Below are 14,924 nucleotides of genomic sequence, written 5' to 3' on the forward strand. Positions count from 1 at the left end.
CTACCCAGATAAGGCACAAAACACATTTCAGCTAGCGCTTAACACGACTGCAAGATTCTTGAATAGAACACAAAAACGTGATCATATTACTCCAGTGCTAGCCTCATTACACTGGCTTCCTGTTAAGGCTTGGGATGATTTCAAGGTTTTACTGCTAACCTACAAAGCATTACATGGATTTGCTCCTACCTATCTAGTCGATTTGGTCCTGAGGTACAGACGCATGCCTTGTTATTGTTCCTGGAATTTCTAAGCAAGCAGCTGGAGGCAGGGCTTTCTCCTACAGAGCTCCATTTTTATGGAATGGTCTGCTGATCCATGTGAGAGACACATACTCTGTCTCAACTCTGTCTTTAGTGAAGACTCATTACTTCTTCATCTCTTGAGTGTAGTCTGGCCCAGGGGTGCAAAGGTGAACTGCAAGGCACCGGAGTGACAAACCACCCTTGCTGTCTCTGCTTGGTCAGCTCCCCTCTCTCCACTGGGATTCTTTGCTTCTGACCCTATTACGGGGGCTGAGTCAATGGCTTGCTCAAGCTCAGCCATCCTTCCTGTCCTTGGGCTTGTGTGGTTGGGTAGATCTTCCTGGACTATACTCAGCCTTGTCCCAGGGTAGTAAGTTAGTGGCCTGTTGATATCCCATTAGTGGTGTGGGGGCTGTAAATTGGCAAAGTGGGTGGGGTTATATACTGCCTGGTTGGCACTGTCCGGGTGTAACTTTGGATGGGCCCAGTATCCCCCGACCTCCCCCCGTCTCAGTGTCCAGTAACTATGCTGCAATAGTTTATGTGCCAAGGGTCTAGGGTCAGTCTGTCCTGTGTAATCTTAGGCATGCTCCATCTAATGCTCCCATCTCTCCCTCCTCTCCCAGATTACCTGAGCCCTATGGCCATGCCTCAGGACTACCTGGCTTGACGACTACTAGCTGTCCACGTCCCCAGTCCACCTGGTCGTACTGCTGATGCAGTTTCAGCTGTTTTGCCTGTGCTATCGAACCTTGATCTGTTCACCGGTTGTGCTATCTTGTCTCGGACCTGCTGTCTCAACTCTCTCTCTCTTTTTTAAATGTTTTAATTTGACCCCTTTTTCGTGGTATCCAATTGTTTAGTAGCTACTATCTTGTTTCATCGCTACAACTCCCATACGGGCTCGGGAGAGACGAAGGTTGAAAGTCATGCGTCCTCCGATACACAACCCAACCAAAACACACTGCTTCTTAACACAGCGCGTATCCAACCCGGTAGCCAGCCGCACCAATGTGTCGGAGGAAACACTGTGCACCTGGCAACCTTGGTTAGCGCACACTGCGCCCGGCCCGCCACAGGGGTCGCTGGTGTGCGATGAGACAAGGATATCCCTACCGGCCAAAGCCTCCCTAACCTGGTTGACGCTAGGCCAATTGTGCGTTACCCCACGGACTTCCCGGTGGCGAACCCAAAGGTTTCTGTACCAAATATTAAGTTCTGCTTTTCTGATGTATTAAATACTTATGTCATGCAAAATAATGTTAATTAATGACTTAAAAATAATACAATGTGATTGTCTCGATTTTTGTTTTAGATTCCGTCTCTCACAGTTGACGTGTACCTATGATAAAAACTACAGACCTCTACATGCTTTGTAAGTGGGAAAACCTGCCAAATCAGCAGTGTATCAAATACTTGTTCTCCCCACTGTAAATATGCACTTTAGCGAACAAACCATACATGTATTGTATAACATGAAGTCCTATGAGTGTCATCTGATGAAGATCATCAAAGGTTAGTGAATAATTTTACCTCTATTTGTGCTTTTTGTGACTCCTCTCTTTGGTTGGAAAAATGGCTGTGTTTTTCTGTGAGTTGGTGGTGACCTAACAATCGTTTGTGGTGCTTTCGCTGTAAAGCATTTTTAAATCAGACACTGGGGCTAGATTAATGAGAATTGTATCTTTGAAATGGTGTCAAATAATTGTATGCTTGAGGAATTTTAATTATGAGATTTTTGTTGTTTTGAATTTGGTGCCCTGCACTTTCCCTGGCTGTTGGCGAGGTGGGACGCTACCGTCCCACATATCCCAGAGAAGTTTTAAGACACAGCTTACAGACGGTAGGCAATTAAGATCACAATTAAGGTCACAGTTATGAAAACTTAGGACATGAGGCATTTCTACTGACTCTGAAAAACACTAAAAGAAAGATGCCCAGGGTCCCTGCTCATCTACGTGAACGTGCCTTAGGCATGCTACAAGGAGGCATGAGGACTGCAGATGTGGCCAGGGTAATAAATTGCAATGTCTGTAATGTGAGATGCCTAAGACATTGCTACAGGGAGACAGGACGGACAGCTGATCGTCCTCGCAGTGGCAGACCACGTGTAAAAACACCTGCACAGGATTGGTACATCCGAATGTCACACCCGTGGGAGAGATAAAGGATGGCAACACCTTCCCGAGTTACACCAGGAATGCACAATCCCAACATCAGTGCTCAGACTGTCTTCAATAGGTTGAGAGAGGCTGGACTGAGGGCTTGTAGGCATGTTCTAAGGCAGGTCCTCACCAGACATCACCGGCAACAACGTCGACTATGGGCACAAACCCACCGTCGCTGGACCAGAAAGGCCAGGCAAAAAGTGCTCTTCACTGAAGGGTCGCGGTTTTCTCACCAGAGATGATGGTTGGATTCAAATTTATGGTCGAACGAATGAGCGTTACACCGAGGTCTGTACTCTGGAGCGGGATCAATTTGGAGGTGGATGGTCCGTCATGGTCTTGGGTGGTGTGTAACAGCATCATCGGAACTGAGCTTGTTGTCATTGCAGGCAATCTCAACGCTGTGCGTTACAGGGAAGAAATCCTCCTACCTCATCATGTGGAGACCTCTTCCTGCAGTCTCATCCTGACATGACTCTCCAGCATGACAATGCCACCAGCCATACTGCTTGTTTTGTGCATGATTTCCTGCAAGACAGGAATGTCAGTGTTCTGCCATGGCCAGCGAAGAGCACGGATCTCAATTCCATTGAGGACGTCTTGGATCGGAGGGTGAGGGCTAGGGCCATTCCCCCCAGAAATGTCTGGGAACTTGCAGGTGCCTTGGTGTAAGAGTGGGGTAACATCTCACAGCAAGAACTGGCAAATCTGGTGCAGTCGATGAGGAGGAGATGCACAGCAGTACTTAATGCAGCTGGTGGCCACACCAGACACTGACTGTTACTTTTGATTTTGACCCCCTCCTTTTTTCAGGAACACTATATTGCATTTCTGTTAGTCACATGTCTGTGGAACTTGTTCAGTTTATGCATGTTAAGTTTGCTGAAAATAAACGCAGTTGACATTGAGAGGACGTTTATGTGATCGTGCCTCAAAGTAATCAAAGTATGAAATGATTGTTATTTTTGACTGCAATCTCTTTTTGGACTTAGTTGTGGTCTACAAATGATTAAAATTATTTTCCGGCCTCCCGACCATTCACTCCGACAAAAATCTGCCCGGGGCTGAATCTAGTAGCCTAACCATGTCACTATGCAGCTGAGCTGCTCTTGAACATCTTATTCACATTGTATCAACCATTCATAAAATAGTAAAATAACAACCGTGGTCACCATGTATATAAAGAAGCTCCTTTCTGTTCAGAGAGTCTAAAATGTTTTTTTAAATAAAAAAAATGTTTTGTCTCATACACCGGATAGGTGCAGTGACTACTGTACCTGCCACCCATATCTAAATGTTGTATATCTGCCTCACCTATCAAAACTTGTATCTTTATCCCATTAGATAGTATGTCATTTATGTAAGGAGAGGTGATGTCAGTCACAGATCGTAGGCGCCATCTATCATTATGGCTATGTATCATCAAGATGTTGCTATGCAACTCAAAACTCAAATTATACCTTGTCAGGTCATGATAAAAACATAATCTTAATTATGTGTACTGTAAGTGCTTTAACTTTGAGGTGTTCTTTTGTAGCTGCACAGAATGCAAGTCCAAATTAGATTGAGTGGAAAATTAATAAGCCATTTAATAATACACATGATTGAAGTTTTTTTTCTTTCCTTTTTTTGTGAGTACACCCCTCACAATCACAAAGTAAAAGAGCGCGTATATCCGTGGCAACCACGCTCCCCCTCGGTCTCTCTTGCACCCTCACACCCACACACAGAAATGAAAAAGAAACTGTAGTTCACAGCCTAGGAATAGGCTTTTGTGAACAAGGGGCAAATGCGACATTAACATTCTTTTGTGTGGTAAAGCCCTGATTAAGCTTCAAAGTCTCTCACTCTGGCCCCTTCACCAGGAGGGGAATGGAAAGTGCATGGCCATTTTCATGACCTCACCCTCGGCGCCAGACGAACAGGACGTGGAAGATCGGGACACTACAGATGGTTTCCCTGTTGTCATGCCATCACCATGGCAGAGGACCAAGATTAAAGCACTACTGTCTGAGAGGCCAGGGCATCCATCTTGTTTTGTCTGTGTGTTGTGGAGACTGTTTTTGTCTGTGTTTGTTGTGGAGACAGGGGCTTGAATAGAACCAAGCAAACACCAGACAGCTGTTGGGATAAGACTAGGGAGAGGGACAAAGGCTGAATCAAATGCTGCATTAAGATAGCACAGGATAGGGCCATGTTCCTATAAGACCAGAAATACTCTAAAGCGAGTGAAAATGGTCTTTGCTAAAATGCTCAAGGAACAATACTCCAAAAGGAGTAGAAACTTTCTTTGCTAAGACGCACAAGCGATGATAAGGACGCAATGGTGTTCTCAATGGTGTTCTCTTTCAAATACTTGTTTCGATGTATCACATGTGGGGGTTTGCAAGGACCACCTACTCTCTCGGAAACACCTAACAAAAGCATCTGTCGGAGACTGTCACGCCCTGACCTTAGAGAACCTTTTATTTCTCTATGTTGGTTAGGTCAGGGTGTGACTACGGTGGGGAGTCTAGTTTTTTATTTTCTATGTTGGCCTGGTATGGTTCCCAATCAGGAACAGCTGTCTATCGTTGTCTCTGATTGGGGATCATATTTAGGCAGCCTTTTCCCACCTGTTGTTTGTGGGATCTTGTTTTTGTATTGTTGCCTTTTGCACTACAAAGCTGCACGTTAGTTTTGTTACTCGTTATTTGTTTTGTTGCTGGTTCACATTAATAAAAATGATGAAAGCCTTCCATGCTGCACCTTGGTCCAATCCTTCCAACAACGAACGTTACAGAGACAGACAGGTGAGACCCTCACTTCCATAAAAGAAGCCACTCTCCAGGCCTCCAGTTTTTCTCGATTCTCTTCCTCATGAAGAGTGTCATTACTCTAGCTCTCCTCATATCGACTGTATACCTGTTTGCCTGCTTAATCTGCTCACCATCAAACCGTGAAGGATATTGCTGATGAGCGTAGGTCTTCAGACCCTATCGAGAGGTTGAGTAGTAACCGTAAGGTTTATGTTTACGAGTAGAAATTACATTTCTACTTCTCAGTCAGTCGGTTTCCTTCAGCCAGCACTGAGCTAGCCACGGCACACCTTCAGCACAAGGTAGCTGCTAGCTAACTAACGCCCCACTAGGCTCATGGCTATAGCGTTATACGGTGATCAATATTGCTAGCAGTTGGCCACAAGGCTCCTAATTACAAGAACCCTTCCCATTTTCCACATTTTGTTACATTACAGCATTATTCTAAAATGGATGAAATAAAAATGTTGCAATATCAATCTAAACACAATACTCCATAACGACAAAGTGAAAACAGGTTTTAGACATTTTTGCAAACGTAATAAAGTATTTATTTAATTTAAGTATTCAGACCCTTTGCTATGACAATCGAAATTGAGCTCAGGTGCATCCTGTTTCCATTGTTCACCCTTGAAATGTTTCTACAACTTGATAGGAGTCCACCAGTGGTAAATTCAATTGATTGGACATGATTTGGAAATGCACACATCTGTCTATAATAAGGTCCCACAGTTGACAGTGCATGTCAGAGCAAAAACCAAGCCATGAGGTCGAAGGAATTGTCTGTAGAGCTCTGAGACAGGATTGTGTTGAGTCACAGATCTGGGGAAGGGTAAGACGACATTTATGCAGCATTAAAGGTCCCCAAGAACACAGTGGCCTCCATCCTTCTTAAATGGAAGAGGTTTGGAACCACCAAGACACGTCCTAAAGCTGGCTGCCTGGCCAAACTCAGCAATCGGAGGAGAATGACCTTGGTCAGGGAGCTGACAAAGAACCCGATGGTCACTCTGACAAAGCTCCAGAGTTACTCTGTGGAGATGGGAGAACCTTCCAGAAGGACAACCATCTCTGCAGCACTCCACCAATCAGGAGGCCAAAAGGTAACAAATGGACTCTCAGATCATGAGAAACAAGATCCTCTGGTCTGATGAAACCAAGATTGAACTCATTGGCATGAATGCCAAGCGTCACGTATGGAGGAAATCTGTCACCATGAAGCATGGTGATGGTAGCATCATGCTATGGGTCTGATTTTCAGCGGCAGGGACTGGGAGACTAGTCAGGATCGAGGAAAGGATGAACGGAGCAAAGTACAGAGACCTCAGCACCTCAGACTGGGGCTAAAGTTCATCTTCCAACATGACAACGACCCTAAGCAAACAGCCAAGACAACGCAAGAGTCCTTGAGTGGCCCAGCCAGAGCCCAAACTTGAACCCGATCGAACATTTGTGGAGAGACCTGAAAATAGCTGTGCAGCGACACTCCCCATCCGACCTGACAGAGTTTGAGAGGATCTGCAGAGAAGAATGGGAGAAACTCACCAAATACTGGTGTGCCAAGCTTGTAGCGTCATACCCAAGACGAATCGAGGTGTGTAGATTGAGGGGGGAAATAAATTATAGAAAAAGTCAAGGGGTCTAAATACTTTCAGAATGAACTGTATATATCTTGGTACACCGTTTACACAAGCTACTATTTGCTAGCCACCAGCATCAGGGATTATAACTATGCAAATCAAATCAAATCAAATTGTATTTGTCACATACACATGGTTAGCAGATGTTAATGCGAGTGTAGCGAAATGCTTGTGCTTCTAGTTCCGACAATGCAGTGATAACCAACAAGTAATCTAACTAACAATTCCAAAACTACTGTCTTATACACAGTGTAAGGGGATAAGGAACATGTACATAAGGATATATGAATGAGTGATGGTACAGAGCAGCATACAGTAGATGGTATCGAGTACAGTATATACATATGAGATGAGTGTGTAGACAAAGTAAACAAAGTGGCATAGTTAAAGTGGCTAGTGATACATGTGTTACATAAGGATGCAGTCGATGATGTAGAGTACAGTATATACATATGCATATGAGATGAATAATGTAGGGTAAGTAACATTATATAAGGTAGCATTGTTTAAAGTGGCTAGTGATATATTTACATCATTTCCCATCAATTCCCATTATTAAAATGGCTGGAGTTGGGTCAGTGTCAATGACAGTGTGTTGGCAGCAGCCACTCAGTGTTAGTGGTGGCTGTTTAACAGTCTGATGGCCTTGAGATAGAAGCTGTTTTTCAGTCTCTCGGTCCCAGCTTTGATGCACCTGTACTGACCTCGCCTTCTGGATGATAGCGGGGTGAACAGGCAGTGGTTCGGGTGGTTGATGTCCTTGATGATCTTTATGGCCTTCCTGTAACAACGGGTGGTGCCGTCTAACTATGCTGTTCTTACAACAGGAGTTGCTCGGTCCACCTAGCAAGCCTTGTCCCTCATAATGACCACTGTTATCCTGTCCAAGGACGATCCCTATCAACCAATCACTCACTCATTTTACATAGGCAGTTGTACATAGGCAGTTGTCACAAAGTGCTTATACAGAAACCTAGCCAAAAACCACAGAGAGCAAGAATGCAGATGTAGAAGCATGGTGGCTAGGAAAAACTCCCTAGAAAGGCTGGAGCCTAGGAAGAAACCTAGAGAGGAACCAGGCTCTGAGGGGTGGCCTGTCCTCTTCTGGCTGTGCCCGGTGGAGATTATAAGAGTACAAGGCCATTAAGGCTAGATCATTCTCCAAGATTTTCAAACGTTCATAGATGACCAGCAGGGTCAAATAATAATCACATTAATTATAGAGGGTGCAACAGGTCAGCATCTCAGTAGTAAATGTCAATTGGCTTTTCATAGCCGAGCATTCAGAGGTTGAGACAGCAGGTGTGGGACAAGGTAGCACGACCAGTGAACAGGTTAGGATTCCATAGCCACAGGCAGGACAGCAGAAACTGGATCAGCAGCATAACAAGGTGGTACGTCTGAACAGGTCAGGGGTCCATAGCCGCAGGCAGAACCGCAGAAACTGGATCGGCACCACAATCAGCAGCATGTTCTTGTGCTTGCGGCTCCATGATAGCGGAGAAAGATTCCCATCCTCTATACATAGGGAACATGGCCAGGAGGCACATGAGGACCAGTGAGCACTGCAGACAGCTTACGAGAGCAGGTCTGAAGAAGAGGCTGAAACGTGCTTCTATCTCGCTAGCCCTTCTTGCCTCAGAGCCGACAGCTGAGGCTCAGCTCTCCGGAACGGAGCCCTGTTGGGGTGAGTCATTGATAGCCTTGACTCCCTCCCCCCACTGTCTGACGATGTAGTGTCACGGGAAGGCGAGTTAGGGCATGACAAGGATGACTATGGGATTAATCTCACAAAGATAAAATGTCTCCAGCCCACTCACGCATGCAGACCTGAGTGCAGTGGAGCTGCCCCTCCTTCAGTGGAGTTTGGCCTCCTTCATGTCTGCAAGTGGGCCACGGCCAGACTCGACATCAAGTCTTCTGTAGGGGCTCAGGGCTGGCAAGGAACATATACGATGGGAAGTGACTCCAGTCCCCATACAGCCCCAATAAAGGAACTGTACAGTACAGACGTGTGTAACATTAAACTAAATGTAAATATCCATTATAGCTACAAAGAAAAAAACGGAAATGACTATTTTATATGATTGCATGGGTAAATAACTGTACGTTTTTATTAGTAACTTTTGACAAAATGACTTTAGACTTGTAGTACCAGCTTGCCTCAGGGAAGCTAAGAGCGTGTGGGGAAAAAAAACCTCACTAGCAGGAATATTGATAAAGGTACCCTGAGTCTGCACATACACATCATGGAGAAATCTGGGTTTGGCAACCCTCCCATGGTGTAGCCATCACTGACTCACCACCTCAGCCCCTCAAGCAGTGTTGTTATTAATGACTCACTCCCTGGGAAGGTAGAGTGCTTAACTGCCTCTGTTTCTCAGAATAATGTACAAGGCATCAGCCCAAGCAATTAGAGCTCTCAATGTGACCTCTTTATTGTTGGCATATCAGGCTACTTGGAGGAGGTGGGGAAGCAACTGGACTCAGACCCTAGACCCAGATGTTTGGGAGGAGATCTGTATGATTACAGACGTGAGCCTCCTTGCCCCCCATAGTGCCATCCAATGATGTGGTCATACCATAAACCTAGAGGTGGAGGGAGAAAGGGCACTTTGGCTGAGCATATCCACACCCCAGGAGCCTTCTTAGGTTTTCAGCCAAGGGCAGCGGTCAGCATTTCAGCCTTTCCCCCGGTCTCACTGACACACGCGGCGCAGGATGGCGAACTGTGGCCCTGTAAACCCCATGCCTATGGCCTTTTGCCTCTAACTGCTATGGCGCGAGCAATCCCAGTCAAGCCATTCAGGGTATGCGCCATGCTGGTTTTCCCACTACAGGGCTGTACTACTCTGTACAAGGCAGGGAAACCCTAACCACTCTGCTTGTCATGTTTTGTCATTTATTATCATGTCTTGTCCCTGTGCTCCCCATTCTATTCGTTTCCCTCTGCTGGTCTTATTAGGTTCTTTCCCTCTTTCTATCCCTCTCTCTCCCCCTCCCTCTCTCACTCTCTCGCTCTCTCTTCTCTCTATCGTTCCGTTCCTGCTCCCAGCTGTTCCTATTCCCCTAATCAATCATTTAGTCTTCCCACACCTGTTCCCGATCCTTTCCCCTGATTAGAGTCCCTATTTCTTCCTTTGTGTTCCGTTCCTGTCCTGTCGGTTCCTTGTTTAGAATTCACCGTGCTGTGATTGTGTATCGCCCTGTCGTGTCGTGTTTTCCTCAGATGCTGCGTGGTGAGCAGGTGTCTGAGTCTGTCTGGTTCTAGTGCCTTCCCGAGGCAACCTGCTGTTCACCTGCTGTTCAAGATCGAGTCTCCAGTTTGTCCTCGTCATTTCGAGTGAAAGTTGTGTTTTTTGTTTGTATTGACTTTACTGGATTAAAGACTCTGTTTTCGCCAAGTCGCTTTTGGGTCCTCTTTCACCTGCATGACACTGCTCCCCATTCTACGGGAGGACAGGTTTCCAGGGTTCATTGGGAAACCATCTCAGCCCGTTTTACTATTCTGAGGGGCGTTTTGTTCCTCTACCTGGCAAAGACAACTTGGCTCTGTTATGGAAAACACTCCCCATTGAACTAGAGATCAGTCTGTATAGTTATTCCTTACTTTACTTTCTGGATCTCAGAGAAAAGGGGGGGGGGTTATCTGGTACTCCTGAGTTAACAAAGCTTTGGCTTTTCATTTACATTTACATTACATTTACATTCATTTAGGTTTCAAGACTAGTCATTCAACTGAGACTGCTCTTCTCTGTATCACGGAGGCGCTCCGCACCGCTAAAGCTAACTCTCTCTCCTCTGCTCTCATCCTTCTAGACCTATCGGCTGCCTTCGATACTGTGAACCATCAGATCCTCCTCTCCACCCTCTCCGAGTTGGGCATCTCCGGCGCGGCCCATGCTTGGATTGCGTCCTACCTGACAGGTCGCTCCTACCAGGTGGTGTGGCGAGAATCTGTCTCCTCACCACGCACTCTCACCACTGGTGTCCCCCAGGGCTCTGTTCTAGGCCCTCTCCTATTCTCGCTATACACCAAGTCACTTGGCTCTGTCATAACCTCACATGGTCTCTCCTATCATTGCTATGCAGACGACACACAATTAATCTTCTCCTTTCCCCCTTCTGATGACCAGGTGGCGAATCGCATCTCTGCATGTCTGGCAGACATATCAGTGTGGATGACGGATCACCACCTCAAGCTGAACTTCGGCAAGACGGAGCTGCTCTTCCTCCCGGGGAAGGACTGCCCGTTCCATGATCTCGCCATCACGGTTGACAACTCCATTGTGTCCTCCTCCCAGAGCGCTAAGAATCTTGGCGTGATCCTGGACAACACCCTGTCGTTCTCAACTAACATCAAGGCGGTGGCCCGTTCCTGTAGGTTCATGCTGTACAACATCCGCAGAGTACGACCCTGCCTCACACAGGAAGCGGCGCAGGTCCTAATCCAGGCACTTGTCATCTCCCGTCTGGATTACTGCAACTCGCTGTTGGCTGGGCTCCCTGCCTGTGCCATTAAACCCCTACAACTCATCCAGAATGCCGCAGCCCGTCTAGTGTTCAACCTTCCCAAGTTCTCTCACGTCACCCCGCTCCTCCGCTCTCTCCACTGGCTTCCAGTTGAAGCTCGCATCCGCTACAAGACCATGGTGCTTGCCTACGGAGCTGTGAGGGGAACGGCACCTCAGTACCTCCAGGCTCTGATCAGGCCCTACACCCAAATAAGGGCACTGCGTTCATCCACCTCTGGCCTGCTCGCCTCCCTACCACTGAGCAAGTACAGTTCCCGCTCAGCCCAGTCAAAACTGTTCGCTGCTCTGGCTCCCCAATGGTGGAACAAACTCCCTCACGACGCCAGGACAGCGGAGTCAATCACCACCTTCCGGAGACACCTGAAACTCCACCTCTTTAAGGAATACCTAGGATAGGATAAAGTAATCCTTCTCAACCCCCCCCCCTCCCTTAAAATATTTAGATGCACTATTGTAAAGTGGTTTTTCCACTGGATGTCATAAGGTGAATGCACCAATTTGTAAGTCGCTCTGGATAAGAGCGTCTGCTAAATGACTTAAATGGCTTTTCCTCGTCACGTTTTAACTGCGATTGGTTCACCCAATCGGGCCGCTGCCTGCTATGCCTACTGATCTGATGGGAGCGAGAGGCTGAGGAACTCTTTGCTCTTGACAACCCATGGAGCAGGGTCAAGACAACAGTTATGTAGCTATCCTACTGCCCAGGATTAGGAATACTGCGCTGCAGGTGTTTCCTTCTTCCTTTTTCCTGAGGTCTTATATGTCAAGTCGCTGGATACTCTGTCCTAAGAGCTTGCTTTCTGTATCAATCCAGCCTGTAGAAGCAACAATCCTATCGGGCCAGGGGAGTCCCCATGCCATAACATGGTGACCATGCCGTTTGGGGCGGAAGAGCTGACAAAACCAAAAGGTGGATGATGCCGTATGCTTTCCCTCCTAATCTTTGAGACCCTTGATGACCAGTGATTTTCTTTTACTCCCCCGGTTGGCAGTTTTACAACCCTGCTTACGACCAGTCCTGGCAGCTATCGTCATGCAAGGTTTATACTCTAGCGCTAGAGGTTCTCAAAGTGGGGTCCGCGGATTTACAGCAGGGGGTCCACAGGCAGATTTCAAAATATTTTTTGTAAAAACAAACCATTACATTTTTTTTTTATGAATATTTATAGCAACAACAGATGAAACACATTTTGGCCAAGGGTGTTATAAAATACAATGCAATACAACACAATGTCATACTATTAATCGACAAATGATGTTCTTAACCCTGGACAACATGGGCCTGGCTCAGAGGGATATTGGTATCCAGTGCTCCACCATTTATTCAACTTAATATTTTGTAAAACAAAATGTACATAAATGCACCGTCAGTTAAAGCTATAATCCTTAGTTGCTACATCCATTTTTGGTATTGAATACCATGATATACCTATTGATTCTTGAAGAATATAACTTGCAAATGCCTCATGAGCTTAGTTCAACTGTCATACCCCGTCAGAACTCAAAATATAAGCTTGTTTTATGTACAAACACTGTATATATAGTTATCATTTTGATAGCATGGATGGTCAGTGATTGCATCCATAGCTCTGTCTATGAATTTGAGAGTGGTTACATTTCTCCAGGCCTATCCCTATGTAGAAATGCAGGAAATTAGCTTAAAATGGAATATTTTCTCTTGATACGTTCTGAGAACCATATGTTGCTTGGTGAGAGTGTGGTTGTCCAATGGTTATTTTTGCATATAACCTTCCCACAACATTCTGGGAAAGGTGCAGGATACCCAGCTAGCACATAACGTTCTGAGAAACATGTTTCTTAGGTGGGAATTTCAGTACTTACCTACAGGTTTCCTCACGGTTCTATTTAAAGTCATGTTCTCGAATTGTTCCGAGAATGTTAACAAACAACGTTTTTCTGTGGGAGTTTCAGTACTTCAGCATAACGTTTTCTACAGGTTTCCTCATGGTTCTATTTAAAGTCATATTCTCAGAACATTAAGAGAACTTTCCATTAAAAAAACACAAGAAAACGTTATTAACATTCAAAGAACATTCTAAGAATGTTATTTAAAAACATATACATTACATTCTCAGTGTCAACAAAACTCTCTCTATCCTCTATCTTGTTAAGTGTGCTCACGTGTTGGCCACGCCGACTAATTGTCTACACCTGATCTTAATGAGAGTGTAACGGATGTGAAAAGCTAGCTTAGTTAGCAGTGGTGCGCGCTAAATAGTGTTTCAATCGGTGACATCACTTGCTCTGAGACCTTGAAGTAGTGGTTCCCCTTGCTCTGCAAGGGCCGCGGCTTTTGTGGAGCGATGGGTAACGGTGCTTTGTGGGTGACTGTTGTTGATGTGTGCAGAGGGTCCCTGGTTTGCGCCCGGGTATGGGCGAGGGGACGGTCTAAAGTTATACTGTTACAAGAGCTTGTTTCCTTTGAAATGTGGCCTGTTTACATAGACTAAAATTAACAGTCTTAAAAAAACACAGCTTGCTAGCTCCATCCTGGTGGGCTTAGTGGACTAATTCCATGGATAGAGAGCAAAAAATCATAGATTTAAACCTCACTGCCATGCCACAATAAAAAATAAGTGTTTGCATGATTAATGCCTAAGCAAATTAATGACGATGTGTCCTATCTGTGCTTGGAGTTCATAACAGTTGAACTAAGAGTCTTATTGAAGCATAATTACACAAAATTATATAATTACCTTCAAATAACCTATAATATCTGTTCTCAGAACATTAATAAAACCTCCCAGAAACTGAGGGAACCATAGCAAAACAGTCTCAGAACCTCCCTGCAACCAGAAAATGAACATTCCCATAAAATGTTACATTTTCACTTCTGTTCTCAGAACATTTAAAAACCTTTCTGTTTCACCAGTCAGGAAACGTATGGCTTCATTCTCAGAACCAACGTTCACACAACTTCTAAGGAACCAAATGTGCTAGCCGGGGGGGGGGGGGGCGTTTAAAATGTTCCTTCCCGGGGCCCGAGACTTGGTTTGTCTGGCCATGCACTGCTGAAGTCATAGTAAAACTCCTTGTATGCTATTTCTGTTTTCTGTCTCCCTCGAGTTATGAGGGGGGTCCCTGATGAGTGTGCAATCACAAAATGGTTTCCCAGCCCCCAAAAATATTGAGAACATGCCCTAGCAATGAAACAATTCTCCAACCTCACACAAATGATTTAGCATTCGGGACATAGCCAGTATATAATTTATTTGAATGGAAAGACAAGCCTGTAAATCTTAAAGACTGCCAGCCCCTAATACACACTCAGTTGGTGTGTTTTTCTCGTGGAAAAGCTGTGACTATACAGATTGTTCTATCCTACACTCTGTATTCCATGGTCCTATGCTCCTTGCAGGATCTTTTGGACTGAGATAAGGTTCATCTTGAGTTCATTTTGCCGCTTTCTCTGCCTGCCAAGTACCCGACAGTGATAGTTTATCCATAACTGTAGTGTAGACTAAGGGGGGCACATCGCTTAAGTCTTTAGCTTGTGGGACGTGTGCATAAATCCTTT

The 14,924-nt window shown here is 45.5% G+C and overlaps 1 protein-coding gene across 1 annotated transcript in view; it reads right to left on the bottom strand.

Moving 5' to 3' along the window:
- LOC124018669 (sodium-dependent neutral amino acid transporter B(0)AT2-like) overlaps positions 1-14,924 on the bottom strand; it is a 57,027-nt gene that overhangs the window by 13,611 nt on the left and 28,492 nt on the right. The window lies entirely within an intron of this gene.

The sequence above is a fragment of the Oncorhynchus gorbuscha genome, unplaced genomic scaffold (genome assembly GCF_021184085.1).
Source record: "Oncorhynchus gorbuscha isolate QuinsamMale2020 ecotype Even-year unplaced genomic scaffold, OgorEven_v1.0 Un_scaffold_556, whole genome shotgun sequence".
Taxonomy (NCBI): domain Eukaryota; kingdom Metazoa; phylum Chordata; class Actinopteri; order Salmoniformes; family Salmonidae; genus Oncorhynchus; species Oncorhynchus gorbuscha.